The sequence below is a fragment of the Lycium ferocissimum genome, chromosome 9 (genome assembly GCF_029784015.1).
Source record: "Lycium ferocissimum isolate CSIRO_LF1 chromosome 9, AGI_CSIRO_Lferr_CH_V1, whole genome shotgun sequence".
NCBI lineage: Eukaryota > Viridiplantae > Streptophyta > Magnoliopsida > Solanales > Solanaceae > Lycium > Lycium ferocissimum.
Window position 1 is genome coordinate 43,385,088 of NC_081350.1, and position 15,376 is coordinate 43,400,463.

The following is a 15,376-nucleotide window of genomic DNA, read 5'->3' on the forward strand; positions in this document are numbered from 1 at the left end:
ATTTCTGAATCAGTTCCAACTTGACTTCGCTGATTGTGCCTTTTTTAAGAGAAATTCAAATTCCGTTCATGTGGTCCACTAAAAAACTCTAGAAGTAACTGATTAGGCAAACACGCCTCAAACATCGTTCCTCTTTTTTCGTCCATTTATTTCGAGCTTGCTTTTTCAAGTTGGTCTTCGGCTCTTTGATAGAGATTGGTCAATGCATGTTGAATATAGGCAACATATTTCAACTGGATTCAATATTAATCTTTGTGTGAAAACTTTGATGTGAGTTTAATTTGACTCACCAATGACCATCGTCTGCTTGATTTATTTCATGTATTGCGCTAAAAGTTTATTTTGGTTGTGGTGGGGACTTCAAAGATTGTTGGTGTTTCAATTTTGAACTGATTGCATGTTTATCTTTGCGAAAGAAATTCTTAGTGAGTGAAGTGTATTTTTGATGGTGCAACTGCCAGCCTCTTGGCTATGTAAGCGGTTTCGTAATTGTTTCAATATTTGGTATTTTTAGCAGAACCTTAGTGTTTTAGCACATAGTTATTCTTTTCTCAATCTTTATTACAATTGTCATGTAGTTGCGTTAAATGCATTAATATTTAAGCATTTCAAAATCATTGTTTGCTTGAGTTTACTTTGGCTATAGCTACATTGGTGTATGGCAGTTAGAGGTCTACAACCAACAGAAACAATAATGTCATTGACAAATTCCATCATGCTTCACAATGTCCCAAAAATTGCAATCAGGATCCTTCAAAAGGTATTGGAGATTGGTGTTTGTTGCATGTTTTTTTATGTATTTAATGGGGGAAAATGTCGCTATATCGAGAGTTTTTTAGTACTTATTGGTTGATCAACTAAAGCGTCCATTCGGGGACATTCAATAAAATTAGATTTTCCATCTAAAACTATTATATATTGGAGAATCTGCTCTCCAATTCAAATAGAATGGTAGTTCTGATGTAATGGGGTGAGTGAGGATGTTAGAGTCGGGATCATAGGATCTAGGGGTGACGTGTTACAAGGTTTTTAATTTCTGAGTACAAACCAGTACCAAAAATTATAATCTTCTTTAAAGTTATCACAACAGTTTTAAGATCCAGAAGTCCCAGATATACATGATCGGTGATAGACCGGATACAGATATACTGTTTGGACAAAATGGTGGCTGCAAAACTCAAGTATCAGAAGAAAATTTGTTCTCCTTTTAAGCATATGCTTCAAGTCTGTCATCCAATGCTATTTTTCAATTGTGTTCTAGGTGTGACGTCTTTATCGATGTGCTTCAAGATCCCAAAATCTATAAACAACTGGATTGCTATGCCAACAAGATTTTTTATTTCCTCTCTATCAAAGCAGTTGCAGTTTGAACAAGTCCGCCGGCTATCTCTAAAAGAAAGCGAAAATAAGACCATCGAGCAATTTTTCACGAACAAAGTGACAATCAAGCTTGATGTGCTTGGTTTGTTCATGAAAGACTGGGTTTTTGGCAATATGGATGGTGGATTGATTGTCACAGTGTAGAGAGATGGGAAGAGAAGGGGAAACACTAAGATCGATGTATGCGTACAAGCCAAGATAATTTCCGCGACTGTGCGGCTTATGGGAACGATACTCCGCCTCCGCCGATGATAGTGAAACAACTTGCTGTTTCTTGGAGTTCCAAGAGAATGGAGGAACCGCTAATGCTGATATAAAAACCACTTACAGATCGGCGACTATCTGAACAAGAAGCCCAATCGGCGTCACTGTAGCTTAAAAGTTGAAAAGAAGATGAAGAGTTCACGAAGAGGCCAAGACCAGGATCTCGTCGTAAATATCGTAAGGTGTGAAGAGCAGGTTGTAGATGCCCAGATCGAGGATTTGCATATATTGGCTCGCAGATTGAACTGCCTATGCAAGATCGGTGGCGAGTGTGATTCAAGAAATTCAATCGACCCAATGGGGACGCCGGAACAATGGATTCGATAACAATTCCCCTGTATTCGGTGGCGAGCTTGATAGTGGGATCCACGGGAGTGGAAATAGCTCTACCAGGAAGGTCTGGGTGTTCCGATATAAGATCAAGAGCAAATTTTCGTTGTGTGATGATCAAACCCTCTGGGATGTGCAAGATTTCCATTCCAAGAAAGTAACTTGCTAACCCCAAATCCTTTATGCGAAACTCATGGTTGAGAAATGACTTAAATTCTTCAATTTCTTGTTGGTTGTTCCTAGTTAGCAGTATGTCATCAACGTATACTGCTAAGAGAGTGATGAGTGAACCAGAGGCCTTGTAAAAAAGTGAATAATCTGTAAGTGAAGCAGTGAAACCTCATCTACCCAAAGCTACAGATAAATGAGCATACCATTGGCGTGATGCCTGCTTGAGCCGTAGAGAGACTTCCTCAGGTGCAAACAACATTATTAGAAGGTGGAGAGATGCCAGGAGGAAATCTCATGAAGACTGCTTCATCCAAGTCTCCGTGTAAGAAGGCGTTATTCACGTCTAATTGAAATAAAGGCCATGAATTCTTGATAGCAACAACAAGAATGCACCGGATAGTAGTCATCTTCACTACAGGTGAGTAAGTCTCGGTGTAGTCTATTCCTTCACGCCGTATATCCCCCCTTACCACCAAACGTGCCTTTAATCTCTCTAATATACCATCGGACTTTAACTTGACTTTGTAAACCCATTTGCAGGGGAGAGGTTTCTTTCCCGGAGACAAAGGGACAATTTCCCATGTGGAATTGGAAACAAGAGCTTGAATTTCATTTTCCATGGCAATTTTCCAGCCAGGATGAAGTGCAGCTTCATGGTAAGATGTTAGTTCCCTAATTTTCTCAATAGAGTGTATGAGACTATGAATGTGATCACTTAACAGAGCATAAGAAAAAGAATGAATAGGTGAAATAGGGGGCTAGGAGAAATAAGCCAAAAAAGCATGTGTCACATATAAAATCGACAAATGCAAAGGAAAAACGTACTTTCTAGTTGATGTAACGCAAGTCCTCCACCGGGTGGCAACACTTACATGGGCACTGGTGTAAGTTCATTAGGAGTAGGTAAAGGAGAATATGTTGTGGAACAAACATCTGTAGTAGGTGAGGAAATAGGACTGGATGTGTTGGAATTAGTAGTGTTGGTGTGAATTGAACCTGAAATGGGAGTAGAGTTAGCAGGTGTTACTGAGTTCTGTGGAAAAAATGTATTAGGTGAAGATGGTGGATTAGGTGCAAGGTTAGATGATGGAAACTGGGTATAAGTGAGTGGCTCATCACTCTTGAAAGGCCCTGGAAACAGTTGTGACATAGGTGCTGAATAGGCAAAAGGAAAAATAAGGCAAAAGGAAAAATAAACTCATAGAACCTAACATTTCTGCTCACTATGATCTGTTTGTTAATAAGACTCAGTACTTTATAACCCTTTTTCTCAAAAGGATAACCAAGAAAAACACCTAGAATAGCTCTAGGTGACAATTTGTCTCTTTTAGCAGATAATGTTGACACAAAATACAAACACCCAAAAGCTTTTAAATGTGCATAGGAGGGTGATTTTTGAAATAGTAACTCATAAGGTGTTTGGTTGTTAAGAATCTTGGTAGGTAAAAGATTGATAAGATGAGTGGCAGTCAACAAGGCTTCCCCGCAATATTTAGGACTCAAATGTGATTGATACATTAGACTTCTACAAACTTCCAAAAGGTGTCTATGTTTCCTTTCGCCTACCCCGTTTTGTTGTGGGTAGCAACACAAGACGTCCGTGATGATTCCTTGAAATAAAAAAATCACTAGGTAGGTTTCCGTAACCTTACCATAGGCATTATCGCATCTAACAAATTTTTATTTTCTTTCCAAACCGCCTCTCAACATAAGCTAAAAAGGACTTCAAAATGGGAAAAGCATTTGATTTGGTAGATAGCAAAAAAGTCCAAGTTGTTCTTGAAAAATCATCTACTATGGTCAAGAAGTAATTTTTCCCCTCTATAAGTCTGTGTTTTATAGGGTCCCCAGGTGTCTATGTGAATCATGTCAAAGCTATTTTGTGAAGAAATTTGGCTCTTTGAAAAAGGCAATTTAGACTGTTTGTATTATCCGGGATGTATATCACAAGGAAGTTCATCCGTTTTGGTAGATCGATTGAAACACCATTAATTTTCCTCATTGAAGCATAGGGTAAATGACCTAGTCTATAGTGCCAAAGTGTGCAAGAGTCAAAATTCTGAGAAACATTTTTCATTTTTGATAGAGGAAACATTACAAATATCAGGATCAGAAGAACTAGACCCAACATTAGACACAACAAGACTTTTATTTGAAAACAAACTAGACTTAACAACTAGAGACTTAGTAGGTTTGGATGGGTTGAGCTTGGCTGTGGAAGTGTCACTTCTCAGTAGATAGAGACCCAAAAATCTACCTCATCTACACTGAATGGGCCTGTATGTAACATCCACTTTTAGTAAATAGAATTCCAAGATTAGTCTAAAAAACAAACTGTCCTACAGAAAATAAATTGTGTTTGAAAGAAGGGACAAAAAACACATTGGTTAAAGTGATGTGAGGGGTAAGTGTACTGCAGAAAACATGTCAATCAACTGTTGACATTGATCCTTTGTGAAACTTTTGATGTTGAAAATGGATGATTTGCTGCTTCCTACAATTCTGGAAGGAGGATAGGCATTCATTCCACCAGTTCCTTCCTCATTTCCTTGCATCATAGTTTCTCCTGAAGCAGCTGCATTAGCTCTAGGGTTGTTGTAGGGTCTTTTAGCTTTATTTGTGAACTTAAAATCGGGAGGGTAACCTATTAATCTGTAACATCCTTGAATAGTGTGATTGGTTTTCTTGCAATGAGTGCAAAAGAGGTTGTTGTTGGTGTGAAGTTATTATTGTTTGGTGTGAAATTGTTCTGATTTTTTGGATTTGAGATCTGTGTGTTTGCTTTTCTGGGATTTGGATTTCTTTGTTGGTTCCACCTACTAACATTGAAGGCAAATGAGTCAATGTTCACATTGTTACTGGAATGTACCTCTCTTTGAGATTCCTCATGAAGAATGATAGAGTAAGCTTGACTTGTTGATGGTAGAGGCTTCATCATGAGAATATTTCCCCTACATGCTGAGAAAGCTTCATTTAGTCCCATTAAGAACTGAACCAGTTTCATGTCTTCATTCATCTTGTGGCTATGTGCCTTAGCTCCACATTTGCATTCACAGTTGCAGTTCATGAATGTGTTTAAGACCTTTAGCTGATCCCACAGTTTCTTCAATTTGTTGTCATAAGAAGCAACATCACTGGTTCCTTGAGAGATATTGTTGAGATCTCCTTGAAGTTGAAATAACTTAGAACCATCAGGCTGACCATACTTTTCCTGCAGCTCATTCCACAAATCTGAGTCTCTTTGAGAATAGAGTACACTCTCTGCAGTGTCCTTGCTCAAAGAATTCAACAACCATGCAATGACCATGTCATTACATCTTGACCATTGCTCAAAAAGAGGTGAGGTTTCTTCTGGGAATTCTGCTTTATCATTAATGAAACATAGTTTATTTTTGGCTGAGAGTGAGATTAGTACTCCTCTCTTCCAGTTCCCATAACTGTTGCCATCAAAACTAACACTTATAAGGTTCATACCAAGTGAATCTGAAGCATTCAAATGATAAGGATGAGTTGGTGGAAGAACATCAATTACACTCTTCTCTCTAGGAACAATGGTAGCTCCAGTGGAAGTTTGTGTAGAGGTTTTTGTTAGTTCAGTCGACATAATCTTGCCTGACTATGGAAGAAAGGTGAAGAAGTATGTGATGGTGATTCGAGAAAAGCAGTTCCACTACACCTACTCTGATACCATGAGAAAATTCAAAGAGAATGAAAATTTTGTGGAAGCTTTTCTCTGTATTTCTTCACTATTCTAATGTGTACAAGATGATGTCTAATTTATGCAAGTTAAGCTAGGCACTAAGGACTGAAAGTATAAATAAAATAATTGTGTAACAAACTAATTATATCCTACAGCTATTTTATTCCTGGAAATATTTAATTTTGTCCTATACAAAGTGTCATTTATACTATACGGTGGGTTGTCTATATGTTGTGATGTGGTAGCATAGAACTGGGCTTGAATTTGATTGTTCGCTATGGTGACATCTGAGCCCAAACATTTTGACGGTGGCCCAAACGTGTCAAGAGGCCCAGTTGAATCATTTGTTGTCATTTCTTGTTTACTCCGTCTATCAACATTTGTTCTTCTTCTTCTTTGTACACATTAGACGATATAATTTCATCAATATGGTAATTAAATTCTTTTGCTAAAATGTATTTAGAAAATGTACTTCATATGTACATCCACTTCCCTTAAAGCTAAAACCTGGGAGCTTGAAATTAGGCTATCTAAGAAGCTACATAATACATTGTACTAAAGATTATAAATTACCAACCGTTCATACTATTTACCAGTAAAAAAAAAAGAACTTTCAATATATAATGGTTCCTAAAAAAGTGATATCTGAGCTCAAGGACCTCTGCCATGAGGTGGTGGCTAACTTTTTTTATTCTTCTTTTTTGGTTAGTTGGTGTGCAATGATGCTAATTATTGGAATATCATGACACGAGCATATGGTTCAATTTTATGAATATGAATGTAAAGACAATTATAAAATATTTTCATGGACGTATGACCCTTTATCGAATTCTATAGTCTTCTACCCAGATTCTCTCCACTCTACCTTGACTGGTTAGAATATTTAGAATATACTGGTACAATACTGAATTAATGATCTAGAGTAAGTTGTATTAGTTATTTGCTAGGTGCCTTCAATCTTTTTGGAAATTACTGCTTTGGTCAGTCGGTAAAATTATAGTACTCTACGGCTCATACATACTTTAAAATTGAAGAAGAAGCTTAATTTCTCCCTGGGCCATAATAAGTGCAATTAGAGGAAATTTCTAAGATGTTAAAAGAACATGAGAAATGATGATGCATCACAGATAAGTAGTATCGAAGTCGGGGATTTTAAGATAATTTATAAGCTTATAATCATATCAAACGAACATTCAATTCTACATAAATCTGTGTCAAAAAGCTGAAAACTGAATATAGTTGGTACACCTCATGTTTGTAGATATGTAACACAAGCAGTGCAATATAATATTCTGTCCTACGATGTAAGATATAATCCAATTTTTTTTTTCTAAAATGTTTGAAAGATTAGGAATTATCGCTTGCTGAAGTTGATCAAAGAGTGTTTGACGAAATCTCTATTAGAAAAACCTTATGTGAGCCTTGAGAAATGGCCCTAATAACAGTTGTTATTCCTGCAATAGGTATTTTGAAGTATTGTCCATTTATCGCCTAAAATCATGTTGTAACCTCTTACGTGACCAACTCTTTTTACCTTTTTCTTTTTCCAATTTAGTGAAGCTAAGTAATTTCAGTGTTGAGTTTTGTTGCACAAGTTCTTCTGAGTTGTACGAGGAATTTAGCAATGACATGGACTAATGGAAAATCTAGTGTTGCCACTTTTGCAGGACTGGTTGTTCCTTTAGTGGTCCAGATTGTATTTTTTGCTTCTGTTTTAGCATGATTTTTTGTTTCTAATTGCAGCTTCTTTTTTGTTATTAGAATCCAAATTTTCTATAAACTGTTGAACTGTCTTTGAAGTTGATATGTATCATAGGCTTACGTCAAATCAAGAGAAACCAGAAATGGAGTAACTTGTCTGCAGTTTTAAGGCATTTGATTAGTGTTGGTCATTTGTGCATTTTAATAATAAAATATTATATTATAGTGTTGTGTTAAAATGACTTTCAATGATCCATTCTCACCTTCAGTTAATTGGCAGAATGTGGCCACTACCATTCTGCTCCCCACTAACTCATTTATTCATCCATATTCATCATCTTTAGTCTTGTAACTTATGTAACCTCTAAGCCATTATTCTCCCATTATTTATTCACATTACTACCCCACTATTATCCTATTCAACTCATGGATGATTTTGTTAACTATAAATGTAGCGGGGCGTATTTTTTCTAATTCGTATTTGCACTTGCCTCATTTAAAAAGGAAAGTGTCCCGATGAAGTACGGTTGTCAATCGTATCAGAAAAAAGGAAAAAATATACTTCTACGTGGATGGTGCTCTAAATGAACTTTATTTTAGAGTCTCCACCTAATTTTTAGGAAATTAGAAACCCGGTTCGAAAAGGGTTCATTCAAAACGGTTAAATTTTAAAAGAATTCCAATCTAACCAAAGTTATAATAAGGGTTCTGGTGATCCCCCAAGGAAGGTGTTAGGCACCCCAGTATTAAGGATCGGTAAAATACGATTGACCTACGGGTTCTAATAGTATGTCTTTGTAGATATAAATTGTTTGTGATAAAAAACTACTTTTGTTTATATTTCCGCAAATCAAGATGTGTCATTTATGCAAAAATACTCACTTTTCAAGAAATGAAAATGGTAGAATTTTGCCCAAAATTGGGCGTTTTGGGTTTCGGACTAGAACAACTAGGTTAAAACCCGAATGCGTTAACCTAAGTAGAACACTACGTAAGCCCACCCGAGTTTAGAAAAAGGTTTTTTAGTTTTAAGTTTTATAAAAAAAAATCATTTTTTGGCATACTATTATTATCCATATTTTAATCATATTTTATATTTTTTAGATTTTTATCCTTTTAGTCCAAGTTAATCCAAAAAATAGTTTAAGTCCAATTTTGTCCAAAATGTTCATATGCACGGTCCACAATCATTTTTGTCTCTAGTTCCGCAAAATTAATCAAGTCTATTATTTTGTCCCAAAAATCATTTTTATATGCTAATAATTGTAAAAATCAGTTTTATATTTAGAAAACGATTTTTTGGCAACTCTAATACATGACAATTTTAAGGGTTCCAATAAATCACATTTAATCAATTTTGACAAATAAATAGTAAATAGATAGGGAGTTGGGCGACCAAACCCAACAGAAAAATGCATAAGTAAATATTTTAGCTCCAAATTATGCTCCAATGCCTTAGTCCTTCCATGATAGGGATTGACTCGATCTAGAAATGTTAGTGAGCCTCGAAAGACCCACCAACAAATTTGGGAGGTCACAAAAAATAGGTGTACAAAACATTAGTAATAGGCCGAGGTCAATTTATCTAATTTACAAAGCCAAAATGAATTACAATGCTTTTAAGCCAAGCCCATAATTATCATACTTATAAATAAAAGGACAATTTATGCAAAAGGCTCAATAGTTGCTATGAATTAGTAACAAACTCACAAGAACTAAGTTTTTTTTTTTTTTTTTTTTTTTTGTAAGTTTCATAAATAGAAAATTTTAAATTTTAAATTAAATAATTTTAGCACAAAATTAAACATATCGATTTTAGCCAAATAATATCAAACCCCCCCCCCCCCCCCCGCCCAACCAAACCCAAAAAAAAAAAAAAACACGTAACCCGTGTCTTGGCATAATTAATGTAACTTAACAGATTTAATGATTTATTCCATAATTAAAACAACTTATTACATTCCATTTAATAAGGACACCAATTAATAATCCCTATAAATAAGCAAACAGACAAATGCAGAGAGGATAACTTCCTTATATAGTTCATCAAAAAGAAAACTTCCTATATATATACACACACACAAGTATACAAACAATCTATGTTCAGAAAAAGAATGTACGCATCTTTTTTTTTTTAAATATAAAAAAAAATATTAGATATATGTTAAATTAGTAACCATGTGTTTTATGTATATATATCTAGAAAATATATGACATGTTTTTTATATCCCAAGAATATATTGTTGTAATTAAATTTTAAGTGGTGAATATATCACAAATATGTTATATCTGAGCATATAATTTTTTTTTAAGCTTTTCATAATTATGACATATTTTCTGGTATAAATGTTTAATATCATAAACATACCAGGAATATACCATAAATTTTGTCAATAATTTTGTGTATTAATTAAGCATAATCATGCATATTCTCAAAGATCTTACTTATATTGTACTTATACCATTAAAATAAAATAAAAACATGCTTTCTATGACGTTTTATCATCCAACCCCTAATTTAGTGGTATTAGCATTTGTGGAAAATAGGGAAGAGAGAGAGAAAATATTATTCTAGCATTTAATCCGAATTTAGTTTGGGAAGAGAGAAAAGAGGAAAAAAGAACTTCTAGCATTCAATTCCTAATTTAGTGGGAGAAAGAGAGTAAAATTCATCCCTTCATTTGGGACATTACTCATGTTTAATTATTGGCTAAATCTGTTATATAATATGTTATTTTTGAAATATTTAAAAAGTTCTAATATTAATGCAAATAACTTTTATAAAATGAATTGCAACGTAAAATTCTCTTCTTCTTTTTTATATATCAAAAGCTAACAATATTGAATAAATCATACTAAACCTACTAACACAATGTCAAAAATTCTAACTTAAGCTACTCTTTTTCTTATTTTGTTATCGATTTAACTAACCTAAAATCACTTAACATTGTCTACTCTTTTTAAATATTTTGGATGATATATGTATTCTTCATATATATATATATATATATATATATATATATATATATATATATATATCTATTGTATTTATATTTTGTGTATTTTTAGTAAGAGTGTGTATAGGCTACTTGTAGACACGTAATTTTGACCCTCCCCGTGTGTTTCACCTTATAGTTTTTAAATATGTCTTTTAATTTTAATTTTGATGTGTCGATTTTATTATATTTTTATTTAGTAGGCTTATTTGCGAAAATCAAAAGGATAAAAAATATTTGCTATTTCTAGAGTATAAATTGAGGGTTTCAAAAGAATGAAAATTACAAAAAATATGCTTTTTTTAGGATTTAATTTTATTTAGCTAGTTATTTTATGTTAAATAGTATATTTTCTCTATCTAGAAATAGTTATTAAGTATTTCTCATTTTACAGGTAAATAAAAAAAATGACAAAAAAAAAATTAGCAAATGAGATTATATCACCTCACCGCAAAATGACAAAACTTAATAACAAACCTTATCACAAAAATTAGCAAAGTTTTTTTCCTTTGGGTGGAACCCTCGCCCATTTTTCATCATCATCAATATATCGATATATCACACATAGGCAAATACACAGATGGAAGAGGGGAATTTTCCAAATTTACACACACAGTGACGCAAAACAAGTTGGGGGGGGGGGGGGGGGGGAAATCATTTTCATTTTTTATAGAGGGAGAGTGACGAACAGAGCTAAGAAAAAAAAGGGATCCAATTTTAAATTATAAATCAAACGTAACAATGGAAAACCATAGTTAAACCACCTTAATCCAACCATAGGCTCATTATCAAAGCTTCAGTTATCGTCGAGTTCGAAGCTGTTTAGCCGAGCAGTATCTTGGTTATGGTTTAAGATTAACTTGATTTAATTATTTGCTCATGGGAATAATTGGTTCGTTAGTTTGTATCTTTAAGATAAAGATTAGGAATTGAATCACCTGTAATAGTTGGAAGTTAGGGGTGTTAATCTGCTTGTATTGGATTTAGGATCTAAAAAAGGGGGGACTAATTTGGGTCTTAATAATAAAGTTTGGGCTTGAATTTTATTACTTGCTTCGTAAAGTCGGGTTGGGTAGGCAAATCTTTAGGCCGTTTAATCGCTTGTGTGTTTTTCTTTTACTTGCTTTCCATATTGTATATTCATTCCCGGGTGGGATGGCCCGGAAGAAAATCAATGTAAAAATGGAGGCCGTATGTGGAGAAGACCCCGGATGTCGGGGATAGCTTAGTATAGTTTAGTATAGGTTTACTTTCTCGCATTTTTCTTTTATTTCAAGTAGTAATAATTTAGACTTTATTTTCAAACTTTTCTTGTGCGCGTGCTCGTTTGTTGTTTGAGTTTATCCTATTGAGTTCCCGCTTAAGTCAATACGAGTTAATTAAAGCGACCGTGCTGAAACCACGGGACTCGAGGGATGCCTCACACCTTCCCCTCGGTCAACAGAATTCCTTAACCGAAATTTCTGTCGTTGATCAGTTTTTAGAGTCAAACTTGTTTTAAAAGGGATATTGATTTTACGGTGACTTGACACATCAAAACTCGATGTCAGGTGACGACTCTTTTTCTTTAAATAAAATCCCTTTTCGAAACACAATTTTCGTCACTTTCTAATTTAAAACCCTTTTGAACTTAACATCATAAATCATTTTTTGTGGAGAAAAAGGGGTGTGACACTACTAAGTTTTTGAATATATAAATTAAAATTTAGCTTTTTTTTTTCTTTTTTTTTGCTAATATTCCAACTCCCTTTCTTTTCTTTTTTTATCTTTTTTCCTCTCTTGTGTGTGGTTTCAATAATGGGGTTTTAGGTGGTGAAAATGGTGAAGGTAAAAAATGGAGTGAAAGAAGGTGGTGATATGTTTTTTTATTGCTATGGATCCCTCCTATTTTTTTTTTCATCCGTGACCATCTTCTAAGAAGATGATGGTGGATATTTTTTTATTTTCTATTGTGTAGTCCACATCCCCCAAAATAGAAAGATAAAATTTCTCCCTTTTTTCTCTCTCTCAAAAAAAAAAAAATGTGACCTCCTCTTTTTAATGTCCATCCATTCTATTTGTAGGCAAGCCAATTTAGAATTATGGACGGAAATGGTCGTGGCATAGTTTTCCCCCCAAAATTCTTATTCAAATTTTCAAAAAATCATCCAACTATTAGAATTCTATAGACAAAAATGGGCCACTTGCCGTACCCCCCCCCGTCGAAAAGACTTTATCCAAATAGTACCAACAAAGGTACAAATGGATAAAATTCCCTCCTTGTTTTTTATAAAAATGTAGCATAGTTTTTATATAGTTTTAGGTTAATTAGTCTAATATGCCCCTCATAAAATAATATTTCGACAAAATAAAAATCATAATACGTTGTTTTAAAACACAAGCTTCAAAACGAGCCCAATATTAATATACTTTCAAGTAATATTTAAAAATATGAAAAATGCAGTAAAAAATGAGCCGTCATTCATACGTCGTTTTAATTAACAATTTTTCCGAGTTAGACGGAGCGGGATATGTATCTTCTTTTCAAATCGTGTTTGTGAAAGTAATGAACTCGTAATTTCTTGTAATCGTTAATTTTTATGAAATAATAATTATACGTCAACTTTTGCAATTTTCTCGGAATTTTTAAATTTTTTTTAAGGGCATTCTTACTCCGTCTTGGACTCGAAAAAATTTAAAATTAAAATATGCGTTTTATGAGGTGAAAATTAGGTGTCAACAATAAATAGTTAGTTATCCTTACCTTGTGGGTGTAGAGAAAAATATAGATTTCTTGAAAAAGTGAGGATAAAAGAGAGTTTTATTTAGTTAAAAAAAAATATTCTTATGGTGGAGTTTTGGACTCTTCAACTAGTCTTTATCTCAAGATGCAATACTTCTTAGTTCTTACTTTATAAAAGGGTTTCACCTCAAAAAGCTTGAAATAGTCATTTACAGTAGTTTTGGATTAATTAATTCATCACACTCACACATGAATTTCATATATTAAAACCCAGTTTTGCAATTCATGATTTTGACTAGATTATTTTCAGGGCCCGTAAATCTTAGAATATACAATATCATGTAAACTTTACATATTTATCTGTAACTATACACGAGATAGAGATATAAATATGATACCACTATTAAGGTGACTTTAAAGCAAATGTACCTTCGATCTTTTCATAATATTTATAAAAGATGGCAAAGTCTCATGCTAATAACGTGTTATAAAAATTTATAATTGCAAATAAATAAAAGAAGCAAACCAATAACTTTGTTGAGAGGAGGGAGAGATTGTATTATCACTTTTCTTGATGTTACAAATGAGAAGGCAAAGCTCCCTATTTATAGAAGAGTTTTGTCTCTCAACCTACAACATATACAACTTGTACAAGTTGCTTTACAACTTGGACACAACTTGACACAACTAAGATACAACTTGCAACTGCAAATTGTATTTATCACTTTAAGTCAAGTGGTACAATTTACACTTCTACTTATATAATCATTAATAATACATTCAAAATATAACTTGACAAAATGGTTTATAACAAATCCTTACTCTCTTTTTCGTTTTCCTTCTTTCAACTTCAACATGACCCATCTCTTGTATTCCATTGGTTCTATTTTTCTTTTTCTTTCACTTTTTATTCAATTTTGCTCCGAATCTATTCATCTTCACACCGTTTTATTTTTACTCAGTAAAAATATAATATTAAGCACAAGGTAATGTAATTAATACTCAAAAGATGATAAAAAGTACTAATATATGAGGCAACAATGGATAAATATATATATGTTTGGCCGAACATCATGGTGGTAGTAATTTATATTGTGGTTGGGTGAGATGACATGTCAAATGGCATTCACCTTGACAAATAGTCCGGCCACATGGGATGGTGTTGTCATGGTGCAGGCTCTAACGGCGTAGGGGTATGTTTGCACCCCAATTCTATAACGTATAGGGGGGAGCTAGAGTGTCTATTGCGGGATTCCGTCAAACCTAATAGCTTTGATTCAAACCATGTATTTAACTTTAAAAGTGTATTGAATATGTACAAATTATAAATTTAGAATCTAGCAACTTATCAGAACTCATAAAATTCAAATCTCTCAAGCTCCGCCTCTGACAAGGTCGGGGTAGAAATTGATGGATAGTATAACGGAGGGTATAAATAATCAATGTCGCATGATATCGAGATATTCTTTTACCTTTCTGTTTATTAAAACAAAAATCACTTGTACTTAATTATGTGGCATTCTTATCTTTATCTTTTGGTTAACAACCAGCCCACATAGCTTTGACAAACATTTGAGGTTGGAGTGCTAAGGACAGAACAAATTAAACTGTCGAAATCATTGATTTTCATTTAATGTCTTTCACGCAGAAAGACAAACCTCTTACGTTAGAATCTCTCGAAAACACTGGAAGAAAAGACGTTTCCTTAATTATGTGGCATTATTTGTACCGACAATAATGAAAATTGAAACTGTGTATTTGATTGAACATCAAATTTAAAAAAGAAATGAATTGTTTTGAAATTTGTAATTTGAAACAAATCATAAACATTTGTGTGAGCTATAAATCATGAAAAACATAAAGTTAAAATAATTTTTATATAAGGATGTATAACTTTTCTCATAGATTTATTAAAAAGAAAAGTAAGACACACAAAAAATAATAATACAGGCTAAACTCAAGTTGAACCGAACCAAATTTGCTACAATTAATAGAACCGAGTCTTGATCATCCTTGAACTGTCTCTTTAATGTTGTTTTAGCTTGTGAAACAGTCTCTTTAATGTTGTTTTAGCTTGTGAAGCTACACCTTTAGGATAACTATCAATTTTGC

At 33.6% G+C, this 15,376-nt stretch overlaps 1 long non-coding RNA gene across 1 annotated transcript; it reads left to right on the top strand.

Annotated features, from left to right (window-relative positions):
- The first annotated feature begins 1,966 nt into the window (after nucleotides 1–1,966).
- LOC132029247 (uncharacterized) lies at nucleotides 1,967–5,672 on the top strand. The gene is made up of 4 exons (XR_009407752.1): nucleotides 1,967–2,131; nucleotides 2,218–2,563; nucleotides 2,686–2,801; nucleotides 5,363–5,672. It is a non-coding gene; the product is annotated as an uncharacterized LOC132029247 (long non-coding RNA).
- Nucleotides 5,673–15,376: the final 9,704 nt, after the last annotated feature.